This window comes from Heterodontus francisci, chromosome 13, assembly GCF_036365525.1.
Source record: "Heterodontus francisci isolate sHetFra1 chromosome 13, sHetFra1.hap1, whole genome shotgun sequence".
Taxonomy (NCBI): Eukaryota; Metazoa; Chordata; class Chondrichthyes; order Heterodontiformes; family Heterodontidae; genus Heterodontus; species Heterodontus francisci.
In genome coordinates this window covers 49,033,275-49,056,081 of record NC_090383.1, presented here as the reverse complement: position 1 = coordinate 49,056,081, position 22,807 = coordinate 49,033,275, and positions in this window count along the sequence as shown.

Genomic DNA, 22,807 nt, shown 5'->3' with positions numbered 1-22,807 from the left:
TCAACAGCCTCTCATTACACACCAGCAAATCATCCACAATCATAAAGTGTTTTCTGTGTTTGAAGGAGATTTTCATCCTCTTACCACTGGGACGTGGCTGCGGTGAACCTTGTGTGCAATATTGGCGGATATAGATGCATTCCTCATCTTGCATCTGAGCATGACGTATTTCTTGGAGCTTTTTCTGAATTTGCTGGCCATTGTGATGCAGTGAACTGAAAATATGACTCAATCTCATGAATAAAGTTAGCATCCTGTTGTGTAGGATGGCCAACAGTAGCTCTGGACAATGCATCTGTCGTTTGTTGCTTGCCCTGTAGGTACACCGTTTCGTATGTGAACCTCAATAGCCTCAACCGGAATCTCTGGATTTTCGGAAGTATCCTAGCGAATTCCTTTTCATCAGGTAAGGAAACTAGGGGCTGGATTTTAAGATCGGCGGCGAGTTCAGAAAATGGTTACTCGCCCTTGCGGGCCGCACACCAAATAACCGCCGCAATCTCCCACACAGTGGCTCATTTAAATAGTTGGGGCAGCCCAACCCCTCAATCATGTGGAGGGGGTGGGCTGTCCATTGCCGGAAATGGCGCAACTGCCCGTGCACAGACGCTGGCGCCGATTTTAAAGGGCAGCCAGCCCTGCTGGCATATTTACATTTTTAAAGAAGCAACCCCTCAAAATTAAATAAATAAACTTATAATGCCCCTTTCCCAGCCCCCCAAAACAACTGCATTAACTACTTGCCCTTCCCCCCCAATTACACTGACCTTTTACATCAGACCTTCCCCCCACAAAACTGCACAAAGTTTAAAGTTCAACCCTTCCCACCATTCCCTACACCCATTACATTTATTTGACCTCATCCCCCCACCCACCCACGCCCCCCACACTGTAAATCCTACCTCCTCCCCCCTCCCTACCAGTATGGTGCCGCATATCCCTGGAAAGAGATCTGAAGGCGCGGGAGTGCCGGCTGGCATGCCGAAGATCGCGGTGGGCCCTCAAGATCACAGTTAAGTCTATTTAAATGTATTCATTTTATTGATTGAATATTTTAATTACGGTCCCATCGCTCAGCGGTGGGGAGGGCCACCACAGAACCTCACCGCCACAGGGAGGATTGGGCCGGGCCCTCCTGGTGTTGAGGTCTGTGGCAGGCCTCATTCGGAGTCATCTCCAGGCGCCCCGACCCAATCCCAGAACCCGGCGCCTGGGGGAGAACAAGATCCAGCCCTAGGGGTTTGTGGTCTGTCTCTATGACAACCTCCAAGCCAATAATATAATCTGAGAACTTCTCACAAGCCCATGTGACTGTGAGAGCTCCTTTCTCTATGAAGGCGTACCTCGTCTAAGTCTCAGACAATGCTTGTGATGCATAATAAACTGGTCTACAACATCCATCTGGCTGTTCTTGAAACAGGACTGCCCCTGACCCTGTAGATGAGGTGTCTGCTGCAATTGTGGTCAGTAGTAAGGGGTTATAGTGCACTAAGATATCTGGAGAAATCAGCATCTCCTTGATCCTTTGAGATGCCTGCTCCTGATGTGCATCTCGACGCTATGCTTGAGCTTTACTTAATAGTTGTTGTAAGGGTTCAGTAACTTGTGCTAGATTGGGTAAAAATTTTGCCAACTGATTAACCATCCCAAGGAATTGTTGAAGATCTTTGATAGAAGTAGGAAGTGGGAATTCACTAATGGCTTTCATCTTTTGCGGGTCTGTCATTATGTCCTTGCTACTGACATTGTGTCCTAGGAAACAAATGGACGTTTTCGAGAATTCACACTTTTCATTAAGTGTCAGGCCTTCTTCTTGCAGATGATTCAAAACTACTCTAATCCTCAGGTCATGTTCTTCGACACATTCACTGTAGACTAAGATGCCATCCATATGGCATATTACTCTTTTAAGGTCCCGTAGAATATTCAACATAGTTCTTTGGAATATTTCCGAAGCTGATGTTATACCGAATGGTAAACAATTAAGACAAAATCTTCCAAATGGAGTAATGAAGATTGTCAATAATCTTGACTTCTCATCCAACGGAACTTGCCAAAAGCCACTACTCGCGTCAAGTTTTGTGGACATGGCACTGTTGGATAACATTGACAAACTTTTGTCTACTGAGGACATTAGATGATCTTCTCTTGCCACAGCCTTATTAAGTTGAGTTAAGTTTACACAAATGCGAAGCATACCATTATGTTTAAGAACTGGAACCATTCCCGAACACCACTCCATAGGTTCAGTGACAAGACAAATGACTCCCATCCTGGTCATCTCTTCGAGCTGATGTTGGGCTTATTTCATTTGTGAGTGTAGTATCTTCCTGGGTGTGAAAAGACATACAGGTTTAGCTTCTTTTCTCTACGTAATGGTCTTCAGTTTTCCTAGATCAGTAAATAATTTTAGAAAGTCTTTTTGGAAGTAAATCCTGGATTCTTGTTGCTTAATTTCTTCCACTTTTCTTATAAGATGAATGTCAATACAAGCTCTTCTACTTAAAAGAGAAAATTCCTGATTCTGTAGAACATACAGTGTTTCCAATATCTGCTTTCCCTTGTACTGCAGTGTTGCCTGCAGCTTTCCCTTGACTTTCAGTTCATCCCTCCTGCACCATGTAACTGAGTTTCTGTTGGCTGTAGGTAATACGTTGATAACCATGGCTTGTTGTCTGATAAAACCATTGCACTTGCTCCAGTGTCCAGTTTAAAATTGGTGATATGTCCGTTGACATATATATCTGCAGACCAGAATGCCTAATTAAGGTCATTGATCTCACCAAGGAAGTTTTTTGATTTCTCTCCTGATGGAGATTGTTCAACTTCATTAACAGCTCAGTGCTTGAAGATTTTTTCTTTCAAACCTGTGGGAGTAGAGATTTTGCTTTGGCAAATCTTCCCGAAATGGCCTACTCCCTTACAGTGGAAGCATTCTGCTTTGTTTGCAGGACACTGTTCGCGCCTGTGGGTCTTTTTGGTGCCATAGTGCTGGCAGGGTTTCACAGCGTGTTGCACTACCCACCTCCCCTCCCCCCAAGCCCCTACAGTGTACCTTCTTTTCTGGTGCTTCTTTTACAGCCCTGTGCTCAAGGAACTGTACAGTCGATGGAGATTTCCTGAACCAAGGTCTTTCTTCACCTCTCAGGATTGTTCTGTTCTTCTTCCAGACCTCTGCTTGTCTCATCAGCTATATTACTTTGTGAGGTCTTCCTTAGACTGCAATAAATCTGAGAGGGATTCATCAGAAATACCTACCTCAATGTCCTTCTTCTTCTTCTTCTTTGGCCTCCTTGTCTCGAGAGACAATGGGTAAGCGCCTGGCAGTGGTCAGTGGTTTGTGAAGCAACGCCTGGAGTGGCTATAAAGGCCAATTCTAGAGTGACAGGCTCTTCCACAGGTGTTGCAGATAAAGTTGGTTGTCGGGGCTGTGACACAGTTGGCTCTCCCCTTGCGCTTCTGTCTTTCTTCCTGCCAACTGCTAAGTCTCTTCGCCTTGCCACACTTTAGCCCCGCCTTTATGGCTGCCCGCCAGCTCTGGCGATCACTGGCAACTGACTCCCACGACTTGTGATCAATGTCACAGGACTTCATGTCACATTTGCAGACATCTTTAAAGCGGAGACATGGACGGCCGGTGGGTCTGATACCAGTGACGAGTTCGCTGTACAATGTGTCCTTGGGGATCCTGCCATCTTCCATGCGGCTCACATGGCCAAGCCATCTCAAGCGCCGCTGGCTCAGTAGGGTGTATAAGCTGGGGATGTTGGCCGCCTCGAGGACTTCTGTGTTGGAGATATGGTCCTGCCACTTGATGCCAAGGATTCTCCAGAGATAGCGAAGATGGAATGCGTTGAGACGTCGCTCTTGGCTGACATACGTTGTCCAGGCCTCGCTGCCGTATAACAAGGTACTGAGGACACAGGCTTGATACACTCGGACTTTGTGTTCCATGTCAGTGTGCCATTTTTCCCCACTCTCTTAGCCAGTCTGGACATAGCAATGGAAGCCTTTCCCATGCACTTGTTGATTTCTGCATCGAGAGACAGGTTACTGGTGATAGTTGAGCCTAGGTAGGTGAACTCTTGAACCACTTTCAGAGCGTGGTCGCCGATATTGCTGGATGGAGCATTTCTGATGTCCTGTCCCATGATGTTCGTTTTCTTGAGGCTGATGGTTAGGCCAAATTCATTGCAGGCAGCCGCAGTCCTGTCGATGAGTCTCTGCAGACACTCTTCAGTGTGGGATGTTAATGCAGCATCGTCAGCAAAGAGGAGTTCCCTGATGAGGACTTTCCGTATTTTGGTCTTCGCTCTAAGATAGGCAAGGTTGAACAACTGCCATCTGATCTTGTGTGGAGGAAAATTCCTTCTTCTGAAGACTTCAGAGAGAGCAGCAGGGAGAAGAAGATCCCAAACAGTGTAGGTGCAAGAACACAGCCCTATTTCACACCACTCAGGATGGGAAAGGAGTCTGATGAGGCACCGTTATGCTGAATTGTGCCTTTCCTATTGTCATGGAACGGGGTGATGATGCTTAGTAGCTTTGGTGGCCATCCAATCTTTGCTAGTAGTCTGAAGAGACCATGCCTGCTGACGAGGTCAAAGGCTTTGGTGAGATCTATGAAGGCAAGGTGGAAGGGCATCCATTGTTCGCGGCATTTCTCCTGTAGCTGACAAAGGGAGAACAGCATATCAATAGTGGATCTCTCTGCTCGAAAGCCACACTGTGCCTCAGGGTAGACACGCTCAGCCAGCTTCTAGAGCCTGTTTAAAGTGACTCGAGCGAAGACTTTCCCCACTATGTTTAGCAGGGAGATTCCACGGTGGTTGTTGCAATCACCGCGGTCACCCTTGTTCTTATAGAGGGTGATGATATTGGCATTGCGCATGTCCTGTGGTACTGCTCCCTCAACCCAGCACAGGCAAAGCAGTTCATAGAGTGCTGAAAGTACAGCAGGCTTGGCACTCTTGATTATTTCAGGGGTAATGCCGTCCTTCCCAGGGGCTTTTCCGCTGGCTAGAGAATCAATGGCATCACTGAGTTTCGATTTTGTTGGCTGTACATCCAGCTCGTCCATGACTGGCAGAGACAGGGCTGCGTTGAGGGCGGTCTCAGTGACAACATTTTCTCTGGAGTACAGTTCTAGGTAGTGCTCCACCCAGCGGTCCATTTTCTTGTGTTGGTCAATGAATGTGTCCCCTGATTTAGATTTGAGGGGGGCGATCTTCATGATGGTTGGCCCAAAAGCTCTCTTAATGCCATCATACATTCCTCTGATGTTTCCGGTGTCGGAGGCCAGCTGAATATGACTGCATAGGTGTTGCCAGTAGTCATTTGCGCAGCGCCTGGCTGTTCATTGTGCAGCACTTCTGGCTGCTTTAAGTGCTACGGATGTTAACTCGCTGGGGGCTTTCTTGTAGTTCAACAGTGCAATGCGCTTCACGGCTATGACAGGTTCCAGCTCTTCAAAGTGAGATTAAAACCAGTCTGCATTCTGCTTCACACGTTTGCCATAGGTGGTCATAGCTGAGTCATAGATGGCATCTCTGATGTGGGCCCACTTGGTCTCTGCATCCCCTGTGGGAGTGTTTTGAAGGGCTTTTTCAAGTGAATTTAAAAACTTATGTAGCAGCTGTGGATAAGAAATTCTGCTAGTGTTGATGCGCGGGCGGCACTTCTGCTTGGAGTGATGCAGCTTCTTTGGTTGAGTCTAACCTTGCTGCACACCGGGGAGTAGTCAGTGTCGCAGTCAACACTGTGGAAGCTGCGTATGATTTGAACACTGTTTAAGGAGGCTCGCCTTGTGACGATGAGGTCTAGCTGGTGTCAACGACGTGATCTTGGGTGCCTCCAAGAAACCTGGTGACAGGGTTTAGTATGAAAGAACGAGTTCGTGATGCAGAGCTTATGATCGGTACACAACTCAAGCAGTCTCTGTCCATTCTCATTCATCCTTTCAATGCCATAGCGCCCAAGGCAGGAGGGCCATGAGTCATGGTCAGCCTAACCCTGGCATTAAAGTCGCCAGCAGGAACAGATGTTCGGTATTGGGGATGCTACTAATGAAATTATGGAGTTCCACGTAGAACTGGTCTTTAGCTTCAAGAGGGGAGCAGAGTGTTGGAGCATCGATGCAGAGTAGGTGTACTGGACCAGAGGCGGTGAGCAGTCGGATGGACAGTATGCGTTCCGAGCCATTCGAAGGTAGCTCTATCATGCTGAGCAAAGAGTTTCTGATGGTGACGCCCACTCCATGCTGTCTTGGTTCTTCAGGATCGCTACCCTGCCAGAAGAAGGTGTAGTTTTGCTCTCTTAGAGATCCGCTCGCAGGGAGGCATGTCTCCTGAAGTGCTGCAATGTCCACATTGGGTCTACTGAGCTCATTGTTAATGATGGCGGTCTTCCGAGAATTGTTAATTTGTGTAAGGTCTTCCGACAGGCCAGGACACATAGTTCTGACGTTCCAGCTTGCAAAGCGAAGGGCTGGTACCTTCTTTCCTTTTTTTGTCGTGCTGTTTGGTGCGGTGTTGCAGTCCACTTTTCGGGCAATGACCCTGAGCTCCACGCACCCATTGAAGCAGGTGGACTGTGGCGGGACAGAACCTTAATGACCGGGAGCTGCCCGGTTTGAGGCAGGCGGTAGCTGTCCAGTGAGATGCGATGACCTCTCCCACCGACAAAGGCAACCTGTGGCGCCCAATCTCTGTGCCAATTGAGCTGGACTTATAACCTGTAACTGCTGCCTTCCGTGTTGTTTTGGTCGCTGTGAGGCGACTATGGAGTGACCTCTCCATGGCACATGCCTGGGCGGATGTATGGAGGTTGTGAGTTGCCCAAGCGTCAAAACACCCCTCTCGGCCTTCCTGGTGGGGTCCAAAGGAGTGCAGAGCACAATGTTTGGCACCGGTATGGCTGCAGGAACTGCCGGAAACATGCCAAAGGTGAGACATGACCGCCTTCGGGGTTCCGTTCCGGATTTTCTGTTAGGGTTTACTCCCTTAGCCTTGGTCTCTCCCGAAACGCCCACAAGGCAGTGGGGTTGTTAGGGCCCCTGCTCAGGGATAGGTGGATGCCGGTGGGAGGAGGTGGGGGGAAGGGGGTGCAGAGGGAAGGGGATGTGGGGGGAGGGAGGGGGTGCAAGGGGGAGGGGTGCAATGGGAAGGGGTGGAGGGAAGGGGGTGCAGGGGAGCTGGGAAGGGGGCTGCAGGGGAGTAGGGGAGAGGGTGCAGGGGAAGGAGGTGCGAGGGGAAAATGGTGCGAGGGGGGAGCTGGGAAGGGGGTGAGGGGGCTGGGGGAAGGGGATGCGAGGAGGGAGGAGGTGGGGGGAATGTGGTGCGGGGGGGTGAGCTGGGAGAGGGGCGCGAGGGGGGAGCTGGGAAGGGGAGCAGAGGGGGAGGGGGTGGACGAAGTGGGTGCAGGTAATAAAACATTACATCAGCTCCCACCATCGCCACCAAGAAAAGCTCACCGCATCCGCCGGGAGGTGGGTGACAGCTTCGAGCACCAGTACCAGCAGGAATTCGCCGACATTGCGCTGCAGATGCGCTTCGAGCCGGACATCACCCGCGGGTGCTTTGAATCTGTTATCGAGGAGCTGTTCCGCGATGGAGTCAACTGGGACCTGGTCATGGCTTTTTCCGTGTTCAGGGGCACCTTTTCCTTAATACCTTAATTCCTTAATATTTCCCTTGGGATCTGCTGCTCCTTCCTCACTGCACTGAAAATACCACACGCCGTGGCCGCGGATGCTCGGACGATGTAGCCGAGCCGCCGGTCATAAACATAGTTTAAAGGCACAGATCATTCCATGCTCTCACCTGTGCACAGATAGTAGTATGTAGTCTCTTATTATGTAGTCTCTTATTAATTCTGCTTTTAGGTCTCCATATTCACATCTTTCAGCGAGCCTATAAAGGTCATTAATAAAAGCATCACTGTTTCACCTAGTTTCTGGACCGTTCTGTTAAATTTTGCCCTTTCCTGAATCTTATTGCTCCTCAGGTTGAAATAATTATCAAAACCTTTGAAAACTTCATACAATTTGCCATTTTTTAATTAATTCATGGGATATGGGCGTCGTTGACAAGGCCAGCATTAATTACCCATCCCTAATTGCCCTTGAGAAGGTGGCAGTGAGCTGCCTTTTTGAACCGCTGCAGTCCATGAGGGGTAGGTACACCCACATTGCTGTTAGGAAGGGAATTCTAGGATTTTGACCCAGCAACAGTGAAGGAATGGCGATATAGTTCCAAGTCAGGATGGTGTGTGGCTTGGAGGGGAACTTGCAGGTGGTGGTGTTCCCACGCAACTGCTGCCCTTGTCCTTCTAGTTGGTAGAGCTCGCGGGTTTGGAAGGTGCTGTCGAAATAGCCTTGGTGCATTGTTGCAGTGCATCTTGTAGATAGTACACACTGCTGCCACTGTGCATCAGTGGTGAAAGTAGTGAATGTTTGTGGATGGGATGCCAATCAAGCGGCTGCTTTGTGATGGGTGGTGTCGAGCTTCTTGAGTGCTGTTGGAGCTGCGCCCATCCAGGCAAATGGAAAGTATTCCATCATACACCTGACTTGTGCCTTGTAGATGCTGGACAGGCTTTGGGGAGTCAGGAGGTGAGTTACTCGCCGCAGGATTCCTTGCCTCTGACCTGCTCCTGTAGCCACGGTATTTATTCGGATAATATGAAAACAAGAAATGCTGGAAATACTCAGCAGGTCTGGCAACATCTGTGAAGTGAGAAGCAGAGTTAATGTTTAAGGTCAGTGACCCTTCATCAGAACTGGCAAAGGTCAGAAATGTAATAGGTTTTAAGCAAACAAAGCGGCGGTGGGGCAAGAGATAACCAAAGGGACGGTGTTGATAGGACAGGGTCACAGAGAATAACTGACCAGAAGGTCATGGAGCAAAGGCAAATGGTAAGTTAATGGTGTGTTGAAAGACAAAGCATTAGTGCAGAGAGGTCAAGGCTGGCTACCCAACCCGAACCTGACGGGATCCAACGACATGTGTCGGGTTCGAGTCGGGTTGTACTTCCGGGTCCGGCAATCGGGCTCAGGTCGGACACCTTCTGTCACAGGTAAGTGGCTCCAATGTTAATTTAATTTTTGGACTGAAAGGTGGTTTTGTTACAGTTATTTTAAGCTTGTGCAGATCAGCAACAAATGAAAACGGAAGGTAGGTTAACTGATGGTCAGGTCGGGCACGGGAAAAAATGGAAGGACTCGGGCCGGGTCGGCTGTGGTTCTGTTGGGCTCGGGTCGGAGTTTTTTTTGCAGACCAGAGCAGGCCTTTACAGAGAGGGTGTTAATGGACAGAAAAATGAACAGCCCTGTCCAAAGCACAAACATGAAAAAAACAGTGGGCAGGCATATGGTAAGTAAAATGAATGATGAAACAAACTAAAATAAAAGTAGCAGGGATAAACCAGGTAATTACAGACCAGTGGGTCTAACATCAGTGGCTGGGAAACTATTGGAAAAAATTATGAGGGACAGGATTAATCTACACTTGGAGAGGCAAGGATGTTCCGAAAAAGGGTCACTGACCCGAAACGTTAACTCTGCTTCTCTTTCCACAGATGCTGCCAGACCTACTGAGTATTTCCAGCATTTCTTGTTTTTATTTCAGATTTCTAGCATCTGCAGTATTTTGCTTTTATTTTAGGGATTAATCAGGGATAGTCAGCATGGCTTTGTCAGGGGGAGATTGTGTCTAACTAACTTGATTGAATTTTTCGAGGAGGTGACTAGATGTGTAGATGAGGGTAAAGCAGTTGATGGACTTCAGTAAGGCTTTTGATAAGGTCCCACATGGGAGATTGGTTAAGATCCATGGGATCCAGGGTAATTTGGCAAATTGGATCCAAAATTGGCTTAGTGGTAGGAGGCAGTGGGTGATGGTCAAGGGTTGTTTTTGCGAGTGGAAGCCTGTGACCAGTGGTGTACCGCAGGGACCGGTGCTGGGACCCTTGCTGTTTGTAGTGTATATTAATGATTTAGACGTGAATATAGGAGGTGTGATCAGTAAGTTTGCAGGTGACACGAAAATTGGTGGTGCCGTAAGTAGTGAGGAGGAAAGCCTTAGATTACAGGATGATATAGATGGGCTGGTAAGATGGGTGGAGAAGTGGCAAATGGAATTTAATCCTGAGTAGTGTGAGGTGATGCATTTTGGGAGGACTAACAAGGTAAGGGAATATACAATGGATGGTAGGACCCTAGGAAGTACAGAGGGTCAGAGGGACCTTGGTGTACATGTCCATAGATCACTGAAGGCAGCAGCACAGATAGATAAGGTGGTTAGGAAGACAAATGGGATACTTGCCTTTATTAGCCGAGGCATAGAGCAGAGAGATTATGATGGAGCTGTATAAAACACTAGTTAGGCCACAGCTGGAGTACTGTGTACAGTTCTGGGCACCAAACTATAGGTAGGATGTGATTGCACTGGAGAGGGTGCAGGGGAGATTCACCAGAATGTTGCCTGGGCTGGAGCATTTCAGCTATGAAGAGAAACTGAAAAGGCTAGAGTTGTTTTCTTTAGTGCAGAGAAGGCTGAGGGGGAACCTGATTGAGGTATACAAAATTAGGTGGGGCATTGATAGGTTAGATAGGAAGAAACTTTTTCCCTTAGCGGAGGGGTAACCAGCGGGCATAGATTGAAGGTAAGGGGCAGGAGGTTTAGAGGGTATTTGAGGGAAAAAGAATTCACTAAGTGGGTGGTTGGAATCTGGAACACACTGCCTGAAGAGGTGGTAGAGGCAGGAATCCTCACAATGTTTCAGAAGTATTTAGATGAGCACTTCAAATGCTGTAGCATACAAAGCTACGGGCCAAGTGATGGAAAGTGGGATTAGAATAGTTAGGTGCTTGATGGCCGGCACAGACACGATGGGCCAAAGGGCCTGTTTCGGTGCTGTATAACTCTATGACCACCTCCAGGCGCGTATCCATTGTCTCTCGAGATAAGGAGGCCCAAAAGAAGAAAGAAAAGAAAAAGAAAGAAAAGATAACTCTATGACTCTATGACACTATGACTCTAAAATTAAAATAAAAAGTAAAAAAGAAAAAAATAACTGAAAATAAAAAGGTGGGCCCATCATGCTCTGAGATTATTGAACTCAATGTTCAGTCCAGCAGGCTGTCGTGTGCCTAATCGGTAAATGAGATGCTGTTTCACGAGCTTGCATTGATGTTCACTGGAATACTGCAGCAAGCCCAGGACAGATATGTGGGCATGAGAGCAGGAGGGTGTGTTGAAATGGCAAGCAACCGGAAGTTTGGGGTCATGCTTTCAGACTGAGCGGAGATGTTCCACAAAGCAGTCACCCAATCTGCGTTTGGTCTCCCCAGTGTACAGAAGACCATATTGTGAGCAGCGAATACAGCATACTAAATTGAAAAAAGTACAAGTAAATCATTGCTTCACCTGAAAGTAGTGTTTGGGGCCTGGGATAGTGAGTAGAGAGGAGGTAAAAGTGCAGGTATTACAGCTCCTGAGATTGCACGGGAAGTGCAGTGGGAAGGGAACGAGGTGTTGGGGGTAATGGAAGAGTGGACCAGGATGTCACGGAGGGAATGATGCCTTCGGAGTGCTGACAGGGGAGAGGAGGGGAAGATGCGTTTGATTGTGGCATCACGCTGGATGTGACGGAAATGACGGAGGATGATCCTTTGGATATGGAGGTTGGTGGGGTGGAAAGTGAGGACAAGGGGAGCCCAGTCGTGGTTCTGGAAGGGAGGGGAAGGGGTGAGAGGTGCGGGAAATGGGCTGGACACAGTTGAGGGCCCTGTCAACCACAGTGGGTGGAATCCTCGGTTGAGGAAAAAGGAAGACATATCAGAAGCGCTGTCGTGGAAGGTTGCATCATCACAGCATATGCATCGGAGATGAAGAAACTGGGAGAATGGAATGGAGTTCTTACAGGAGGCAGAGTGTGAAGAAGTGAAATCGAGGTAGCTGTGGGAATTGTTGGGCTTGTAATAAATATTAGTGGACAGCCTATCCCCAGAGATGGAGACAGAGAGGTCGAGGAAGGGAAGGGAAGTGTCGATGGACCATGTAAAGGTGAGAGAAGGGATGAAATTGAAAGCAAAGTTGCTAAAGTTTTCCAGTTTTGGGCAGGAGCAGGAAATGGCACCGATACAGTCATTAATGTATAAGAAAAAGAGTTGGGGGAGGGGGCCTGAGTAGGACTGGAACAAGAAATGTTTGACGTATCCCACAAAAAGACAGATATAACTAGGACCCATGCGGGTACCCATAGCAACACCTTTTACTTGAAGGAAGTGAGTGGAGTTGAAGGAGAAGTTGTTCAATGTGAGAACACGTTCATCCAAGCGGAGGAGGGTGGTAGTGGATGGGGACTGGTTGGACCTCGGTTCAGGGAAGAAACAGAGAGCCCTCAAACTATCCTGGTGGGGGATGGAGGTGTAGAGAGATTGGACATCCATAGTGAAGAGGATGTAGTTGGGGCCAGGAAACTGGAAATTGTCAAAATGACGTAGGGTGTCAGAAGAGTCACGGATGTAGGTGGGAAGAGATTGGACCAGGGGAGAAAAGATACAGTCAACATAGGAAGAAATAAGTTCAGTGGGGCAGGAACAGGCTGAAACAATGGGTCTGCCAGGACAGTCCTGTTGGTGGAATTTGGGAGGGAGGTAGAAGCGAGCTGTCTGGAGTTACGGGACTATGAGGTTGGAAGTTGTAGAGGGAAGATCTCCAGAGGAGATGAGGTCAGTGACAGTGCTGTGGACAATAGCTTGATGTTCGGTGGTGGGGTCATGGTCCAGGGGGAAATAGGAAGAAGTGTCTGAGAGTTGGCGCTCAGCCTCTGCAAGGTAGAGGTCGGTACGCCATACAACAACAGCACCACCCTTGTCTGCAGGTTTGATGACAATGTCGGGGTTCGACCTGAGAGAACAGAGTGCAGCAAGTTCAGAGGGAGACAGGTTAGAGTGAGTGAGTGAGGCAGAGAAATTGAAACAGCTGATGTCTCGCCGACACTTTTTAATGAAAAGATCAAGAGTGGGTAATCGGCCAGAGGGAGGGGTCCAGGTGGAGGGGGAATGCTGGAGGCGGGTGAATGGGTCTGCTGGTCGGGGGGAGGACCCCTGGTCACAGAAGTGAGCCCGGAGGCGAAGGCGATGAAAGAAGAGCTCAACGTCATGCCAAGCGCAAAATTCATTGAGGTGGGGGCATAAGGGGATAAAACTGAGTCCTTTGCTGAGTACAGAACTTTCAGAGTCAGAGGGGGGAATGTCAGAGGGTATCGTGAATACACGGCAAGGGGTCAGATCAGAAGGGGGTGGGGTCAGTGGGAAGTGAAGAGGAAGAAGGATCTGGAGGGGCATTAGTCCCCATCAGCTGCTGGATTTTGCATTCCTTAACACCTGAAAGGAAGAAAAAAAGTTTTTTGTTAATGCGTCGGATAAGACGAAGGATAAAATGAAACTGCAGAGTAGAACAGCTTTGAGATAATGCTTCTGGAGAGAGAGGTCCAGTGTGTACATGCGGCGGCGCATGGCACTGAGTGTGGATCTCAGGATGCGGCGAGAACAGCAGTCCGGGGAACATTGTATTTCTCGAAGATACCTGTAATCCTGGTTGGATTCAAAACATGAAGGATGAAACCTTCTGTAGGCTGTAGTGTGCCTAATCGGTAAATGAGATGCTGTTCCTCAAGCTTGCGTTGATGTTCACTGGAACACTGCAGCAATCCCAGGACAGAGATGTGAGCATGAGTGCAGGCGGGAGTGTTGAAATAGCAAGCTCGGGGTCATGCTTGCGGACTGAGCGGAGGTGTTCTGCAAAGGGGTCACCCAGTCTGCATTTGATCTCCCCAATGTGGAGGAGACCACATTGCGAGCAGCGAATACAGTATACTATATTGAAAGAAGTACAAGTAAATCGCTGCTTCACCTGAAAGGAGTGTTTGGGGCCTGAGATAGTGAGGAGAGAGGAGGTAAATGGGCAGGTATTACACCTTCTACGATTGCAGGGGAAGGTGGCGTGGGAAGGGGACGAGGTGGTGAGGGTAATGGAGGAGTGGACCAGGGTGTCGCGGAGGGAACGATCCCTTCGTAATGCTGACAGGTGAAGGGAAGGGAAGCCTGCTGGACTGAACATTGAGTTTAACAATTTCAGAGCATGACGGGCCCCCCCATGTTATTTCTATTTTTAGTTATTTTTCTTTTTTGTGTTTATTTTATTTTAGTTTGTTCAGTTTGTTTCTACTGTGTCTACCCACTGTTTTTTTTCATGTTTGTGCTTGTGGCTGTTCAGTTTTCAGTCCATTAACACCCTATCTGTACTAAGGCTTTGTCTTTCAGCATACCATTAACATATTGTTTGCCTTTGCTCCATGACCTTCTGGTCAGCTATTCTGTGACCTTGTCCTATCAACACCTTCTCTTTTGTTATCTCTTGCCCCACCGTCACTTTACTGGCTTAAAATCTTTGACATTTGTTATATCTGCCAGTTCTGAAGATGGGTCTCTGATCTGAAATGTTAACATTGCTTCTCTCTCCGCAGATGCTGCCAGACCTGCTGAGTATTTCCAGCGTTTCTTGTTATTATTTCAGATTTCCAGCATCCGCAGTATTTTGCTTTTATTTCAGTCAAATGCTGCCTTGATGACAAGGGCAGTCACTCTCACCTCACCTCTGGAGTTCAGCTCTTTTGTCCATGTTTGAACCAAGGCTGTAATGAGATCAGGAGCTGAGTGGCCCTGGCAGAACCCAAACTGAGCGTCAGTGAACAGGTTATTGCTAAGCAAATGCCGCTTGATAGCACTGTCAACGACACCTTCCATCACTTTACTGATGATTGAGAGTCGACTGATTTGTCCTGCTTTATGTGTACAGGACATACCTGGGCAATTTCCCACATTGCCGGATAGATGCCAGTGTTGTAGCTGTACTGGAACAGCTTGACTGGGGACACGGCTAGTTCTGGAGCACATGTCTTCAGTACTATTGCCGGAATGTTGTCAGGGCCCATAGCCTTTGCAGTATCCAGTGCTTTCAGTCGTTTCTTGATATCACATTAAGTGAATCAAATTAACTGAAGACTGGCATCTGTGACATGGGGATTTCAGGAGGAGGCCGAGATGGATCATCCACTCTGCACTTCTGGCTGAAGATTGTTGCAAATGCTTCAGCCTTACCTTTTGCACTGACGTGCTGGGTTCCCCCATCATTGAGGATGGGGATATTTGTGGAGCCACCTCCTCCTGTCAGTTGTTTAATTGTCCACCACCATTCATGACTGGATGTGGCAGGACTGCAGAGCTTAGATTAGATCCATTGGTTATGGGATCGCTTAGCTCTATCGCATGCTGCTTCCGCTGTTTGCATGCAAGCAGTCCTGGGTTGTAGTCTCACCATATTGATACCTTATTTTGAGATATGCCTGGTGCTGCTCCTGGCATGCCCTCCTGCACTCTTCATTGAACCAGGGTTGGTCTCCTGGTTTGATGGTAATGGTAGAGTGGGGGATATGCCGGGACATGAGGTTACAGATTGTGGTTGAATACAATTCTGCTGCTGCTGATGGCCCACAATGCCTCATGGATGCCTAGGTTTGCATTGCTAGATCTGTTCGAAATCTATCCCATTTAGTATGGTGGTCATGACACACAGCACGATGGAGTGTATCCTCAATGTAAAGAGGGGACTTCATCTCCACAAGGACTGTGCGGTGGTCACTCCTACCAATACTGTCATGAACAGATGCATCTGCAGCAGGCAGCTTGGTGCAGATCAGCTCAAGTATGTTTTTCTCTCTTGTTGGTTCCCTCACCACCTGCCGCAGACCCCGTCTAGCAGCTATGTCCTTTAGGACTTGGCCAGCCCAGTCAGCAGTGGTGCTACCAAGCTACTCTTGGCGATGGACATTGAAGTCCCCCACCCAGAGTACATTCTGTGCCCTTTTTACCTCCAAGTGGTGTTCAACATGGAGGAGCACTGATTCATCAGCTGAGGGTGGGCGGTAGGTAGTAATCAGCAGGAGGTTTCTTTGTCCATGTTTGACCTGATGCCATGAGACTTCATGAGAGTCGATGTTGAGGACTCCCAGGGCAACTCCCTCCCGACTGTATACCACTGTGCTGCCATCTCTGCTGGGTCTGTCCCACTGGTGGGACAGGACATACCCAGGAATAGTGATGGCAGTGTCTGGGACATTGTCTGTAAGGTATGATTCTGTGAGTATGACTATGTCAGGCTGTTGCTTGACTAGTCTGTGGGACAGCTCTCCCAACATTGGCACAAGCCCCCAGATGTTAATTCGGAGGACTTTGCAGGGCGGACATGGCTGGGTTTGCCGTTGTCGTTTCCAGCGCCTAGGTTGATGCCAGGTGGTCCATCCTCTTTGATTCCTTATTGACTTTGTAGTGGTTTGATACAACGGAGTATCTTGCTAGGCCATTTCAGAGGGCATTGAAGAGTCAACCACATTGTTGTGGATCTGGAGTCACATGTAGGCCAGACCAGGTAAGGACTGCAGATTTCCTTCCCTAAAGGACATTAGTGAAGCAGATGGGTTTTTGTAACAATCGACAATTGGTTTCATGGTTACCGTTAGACTAGCTTTTTTTTTAATTCCAGATTTATTAATTGAACTCAAATTCCACCTTCTGCCATGGTGGGATTCAAACCCATATCCCCAGAGCAATACCCTGGGTCTCTGGGTTACTTGTCCAGGTACAATATCACTACGCCACCGTCTCCCCAGAGAGAATTTATCAGAGAGTAATGAAAAATCCAGTACCTCCAACTCCTTCACAGACACACTGGTTGCCGCTCTTTTAAAGCTGCAGGATTCCCGACTCCACCTTCAACTCGTTTGCCAGACGTAAAATGTGACAGCAGACGTAAAATGGCTGTCAATTGGGTTGTAGAGTAGCTCAATTGGCCCTTAATTGCTGCAAATCTGACGGCGAATGGCGCCTCCATCTTGACCGCCATCCGACTTGTGTAAGATGCGGGTTGGGCGGCATGAACTCAGGGACCCGACCTGACGTCATCGCCCACCATTTCTCAGCTCGTCCACCTCAGAGGATGCCTGATTTGACCAGGTAAAATTCCGGCCTTGGTTTTCCCGGTGCTGCCTGCCTAGCGCTATTAGGAACATCTCTTTACCCTCTTAACGGGTTGCTCACCAGATCCCCGACAATTGCTTGGCTCTCTGACTCGAAGACTCACAGACTACCCGCTTCTGTGATGCAGCCTGAATGTCTCCACAAGCCGAATCTATGACTTTCTATGCCTCCTTCATCCACGGAGCAGCTCTGGAGCTTTTTCACAGTCTCTTCTCGAGTTCTGCAGGTCTGGCATCTTTTTTCCTTGTCAGCTTTCTTGAAGTATTTTTCAAATTCTTCTGGGTTTTGTATGGTATGAACCACCACTGTTCAGCATGTTGTAGTCTGCCACCGTTTGTGTATTTGGTTAGTCTAGCTAGGAGAGATTACTGAGTCTTCAGTAATCTTAACATTAACTCATTTATTACATTTTAACTCTATACAGCTTGACTCCTCTCAAGCCATGCTGCATCTTCCTCCAGTTTCTCTCACATGTGATCTCTTATATCATCATGGTGGGAAGTATTCCTCCCATTGTCTCAAACATTATCCCTTTCAAACTTTTATACTACACACTTGTTTTGTTAGACTTACAAATAGTTGTTGCATTTGGAGATATTAATTGGAATCCGCTTTGCAGCAGCTCTTTATTTTGGTTTTAGGTAGTAATCTATGGCCATTTATCCATAAGTGAAAAGGAATCCTAAACTTAAGCACAGATTTGACCTAGTTGGATGAAGATTTTGAAGTATCACAATACTGACCAAAATAAATAGAACAGGGGAGCTTCAGTCTCACAGAATGGATGCAGCAACAATGAGCTAAAAATTGGTTTCCTCCATTTTTCAGGTGAAGGGTCATGATTCGCGACCTGCCTGCACTGATTCCAGTGGAGTTAGACAGCACATGGATTTGGTGCAGTCACCTCATTTACCTGATAGTAGCTCTGGGAGGAGCGGATGCCACACTGCTGACTGCTTCTGCAGCATTGTGCTGAGAGCATGTGGTGCAACCAGACTTCTGTTCTTTGGCATGCACACTGAGATACTGGTTGCATTGGCTCACCTGCCAGGCAACCTCCTGTCACTGTCAAGAAGCCTGGAGATGTCCAGCTCCAACTTTGTAGAGGGAATCACAAAGAACTTGCCCTCTCCGCAGCCTCTGCTCCATCTCTCTGCCGTGTTGCAGACCCACTGGGCCCCCTTACCAGTTGCAGACTTTGTGCAGACAGGTCACCAAATTCTCTGTCCTCCTTGTGATGATGCAGCATCATTCCCAGTCAAATCCAGGAATTCACCATAACATCTCTAAAAACACTCCACAGCACTTCCAGAGACATTGAAATACCATACCTGTAAGTTGGGTTCCTGGCCCTTTTAATAACACTAGTGTTGGGCCCCTCTTGCAGCAGAAGGCTTTTTTTTTGTCGAGTGAGGTATGAATTTGCATGACTCAAATTAGGGCAATGCGCATCACATCAACCATTAAGCTGAGTAGCATTAGGATAGCCGTGGTTCAGTTGCTTCCAGCGCTCGTAGGGGAAGCCCGTACGAGTGCCCTTCTCAAGAGGGCATGCTGCTAGGGTACTTCGGAAGCAGGTGGCAGCACAGTGGACACCCCCAGAAGGACGACTGTCTTCCGTAACACCAATCCAGCTGTGCTACTGACATGAATTTCATGCCCAATATTTCTTAGAGCAGCAGGAGAGGATAGTGAATGAAAGCAGAAGAGCTAGACTTACCACATCAGATTCAATTGCTTCAGTAAATTGCAGGATTGATGCCTAATGAGCTTGTGATGCCGAACAATCTTCACTGACAGTGCATCTTCTACAGAGTTTCTAAAGATGTTTGAAAAAAAGAGTTAACAAGGTGAGCGTTGGTCCTATAGAAAGTGAGTTTTAAGGAAAAGTAAGGAGATGGCAGATGAATTGAACAGGTATTTTGCATTGGTCTTCACTATAGAGGGTACAAGTAACATCCCAGAAATAGCTATAAATCAGGAAATGGAAGGGATGGAGGAACTCAAGAAAATTACAATCAACAAACAGTGGTACTGAGCAAATCTTTGGATCTGTGGGCTGACAAGTCCCCGGGTCCTGATGGACTTCATTCTAGGGTCCTAAAAGAAGTGGCTTGTGAGATAGTTGATGTGTTGGTTTTAATTTTCCAAAATTCCCTAGATTCAGGGAAAATAGTGAAAGTCACTCCTTTATTCAAAAAGGGAGGGAGACAGAAAGCAGGCCAGTTAGCTTAACATCTGTCTTAGGAAAAATGTTAGAAGCTATTATTAAAGACGTTGTAGCAGGGCACTTAGAAAAATTCAAGGTAATCAGGCAGTGAAGGGAAATCATATTTAACCAATTTATTGGAGTTCCTTGAAGAAGTAACATGCGGAAAATAAAAGCTCATGTTGTCGGGGGTAACATATTGGCATGGATAGAAGATTGGCTCGCTAACAGGAAACAGAGAGGAGGCATAAATGGGTCATTTTCTGGTCTACAAGATGTAATGAGTGGTGTGCCATAGGGAGCACTGCTTGGGCCTCAACTTTTTACAGTTTATATAAATGAAGGGACCGAGGGTATAGTTGCCAAATTTGCTGATGACACAAAGATTGGTAGGAAATTGAGTTGTGAATAGGACATAAGGAGGCTACAAAGGGATATAAATAGGTTAAGAGAGTGGGCAAAGATCTGGAAAATGGAGTATGATGTGGGAAAATGTGAAATTGTCCATTTTGGCTGGAAGAATAAAAAAGAAGCATATTATCTAAATGGTGAGAGATTACAGAGCTCTGTGATGCAGAAGGCTTTGGCTGTCCTAGTGCATGAATCGCGAAAGGTTAGAATGCAGATACAGCAAGTAATTAGGAAAGCGAATAGAATGTTTTTGTTTATTGCGAGGAGAACTGAATACAAAAGTAGGGAGGTTATGCTTCAGTTATACAGGGCATTGGTGAGACCACATCTGGAGTACTGTGTACAGTATTGGTCTCCTTATTTAAGGAAGGATGTAAATGTGTTGGAAGAAGTTCAGAGAAGGTTTACTAGACTTATACCTGGAATGGGTGAGTTGTCTTATGAGGAAAGGGTGGACAGGCAAGGCTTGTATCTGCTGGAGTTTAGAAGAGTAAGAGGCAACTTGATTGAAACATATAGGATCCTGGGGGGTCTTGACAGGGTGGATGTGAAAAGGATATTTCCCCTTGCGGGACAATCTAGACCTAGGGGGTCACTATTTAAAAATAAGGAGTCGCTCATTTAAGACAGAGTTGAGGAGAAATGTTTCTCTCAGAGGGTCGTGAGTCTTTGGAACTCTCTTCCTTAAAAGGTGGTGGAAGCAGAGTCTTTAAATATTTTTGAAGCAGAGGTAGATAGATTCTTGATAAGGAATGCAGTGAAAGGTTATCGAGGGCAAGTGGGAATTGGAATTGAGGTTACAATCAGATCAGATCTTGTTGAATGGCGGAGCAGGCTCAAGGGGCCGAGTGGCCTACTCCTACTTCTAATTCGTATACTCATATTTCGCATCTGCAGCACCAGTCATTTGGTCCAACTGCTCTATGCCAATATTTATACTCCACTCCTCCCACTCGAACTACTGGACTAGTAATCTAGAGGTTAGGATAATAATCCAGAGAACATGAAATCAAATCCCACCACGACAGTTTGAGAATTTGAATTCACTTTTTAAAAGATCTGGAAATTTTAAAAAAAACTGGTATCAGCAAAAGTGACCACAAAGCTGTCAGGTTGATTTAAAAGCCAACTGGTTCACTCGTGACTTAATGTCCTTTAAGGAAAGAAACCTGCAGTCTTTACTTAATCTGGCCCCTACGTGACTCGTGTCCTACACCAATGTGGTTGACTATTAACTAACTTCTGAAGTGACCGAGCAAGCGATTCAGTTGTATCAGTAAGGATGGGTAATAAATGCCAGTGGCACACACATCCTGAGAATGATTTTTTTTTCCAAATCTATCCCTGGGTCCCTCTATTCCCTTCTCTTTCCTGTCTACATCAACCTCCCCTTAATTTGATCAATGCTATCTGCTTCAACCACTCCATGGAGCAGTGGGTTCCACATTCTCACTATTCTCTGTGTAAAGAAATTCCTCTTCAATTCTTTATGTGATCTGATATGAATGCCAGTGGACCACTCCAAATTTTGCTGTGCATGATACTGCTGGAGACTATCTCCTCACCACGCCAGTTGACCTCTCTAAGTGTGAAACATTGGGCAGGTTTGAATTCTCTTAATCCTTCCCTCATTATTGTCTCTAGCATTCAGCAAGCAATTTAAAACCAATTACAGCTGTCTTACCCAACCTACCCATATCAGCTTCCACTGGCATATGTGTAGAAAATAAGGAAACAAGCAGCTATTCAACACACAGTCCCTATGTTCTCACATCATCCACTGGAAAGTGCACTGACAATACCCTTTATTACAAAGGCAATGCAGGTAAGGCATGCCAGACCTCTGTCCTGCATACGCTTGCCTTTCATCAATCCCTACCTCTGCTAGTTCTACATCACCAGAACCCTGCGCTTCATTGTATGTTGCCTCATGCACATCAGTATATATTTTGCATGTATTTGTGCTGGTGTTTGCTTCAAGTGTATATGGTGATGATTAGTGTACTGCTAACTGTGGCTTTCTCTCTGAACAGTACTGCAAATCACAGGCTGAATTTCGTGTGGCCATCAAAGGCAGGTATAGTGATGTGGGGGGACAGAGAATTACAACACAGCCATCTTCCCGGAAATCCGGCATCGTGACTTCAGTTCCAGATTTTGTCAGTGACGGGAAAGCACAATGGTGGCATTGCCGCAGCAACACGACAGGAACCTATTTTAAATTGCTGAAATGACAATTTACATGCATTAAAATATAATTAAAAGCAATTTAATGATCGGTGAGCAATTCTGTGAACGGCAGGCGGTACTGACATGCTTCTGGATTCACGACCGATAAAACCTGGCAACACTGAGGTGCCATGACAGGTTGGCAGCCTGGAGCATTGCTGCATAGGGGAAGAGGGGGGTTTGGAGGCCATCGTCGGACTGCGTTGCTGCGTGCTCTGCAAGGGGGTCCGGGGTACTCGGGGCTCTACAAGGGGGGTCCAGGGTGCCGGGGGCTCTGCAAGGGGGCTAAGTGTGGTTTTGGGTGGGGGGTGGGTGGGAGTATCAGTTTAGCGTTGGCAAACTGCTATGTGATGGGTCTGTTTGTTCACACTGCTTGAACAGAGAGTGGGCCATCATCAAGGTTGGGCTCTAAACCATCAGCGACTCCGCCGACAGAATTAGCATGTCCTCAGTTTCCAAGACAGGAAGCCAGATGGGTTGAACAACGCGTGAAGGAAGAAAGAGACAACCTCATACCAACTTGTTTGCAGCCATCCTGGTGTCCATTCACAGAGCGTAAAATAAAGGCTCACCTTAATGCTTGAACTTTGTCGCACCTTTTGCATTTGTGATCCCTGTCTTGCGAGTGGATGCAATGTGTGCTAGCGTTGACGGGAGACCATTTGTGAACGAGGGCTCCCATCACTTTATCATGTTAATGAGGATTGTGGTCACATTGGTATTGCCCTGGGGGGTAAAGAGAAGGTCAACATTTCACAATTAAGGCATAATGGCACATGGCTTTCAGACAATGAAAGCTAATGATTTGAAGAAAGGATCTTTTAATTATTTAACACAAAACATATATGGTACACCAG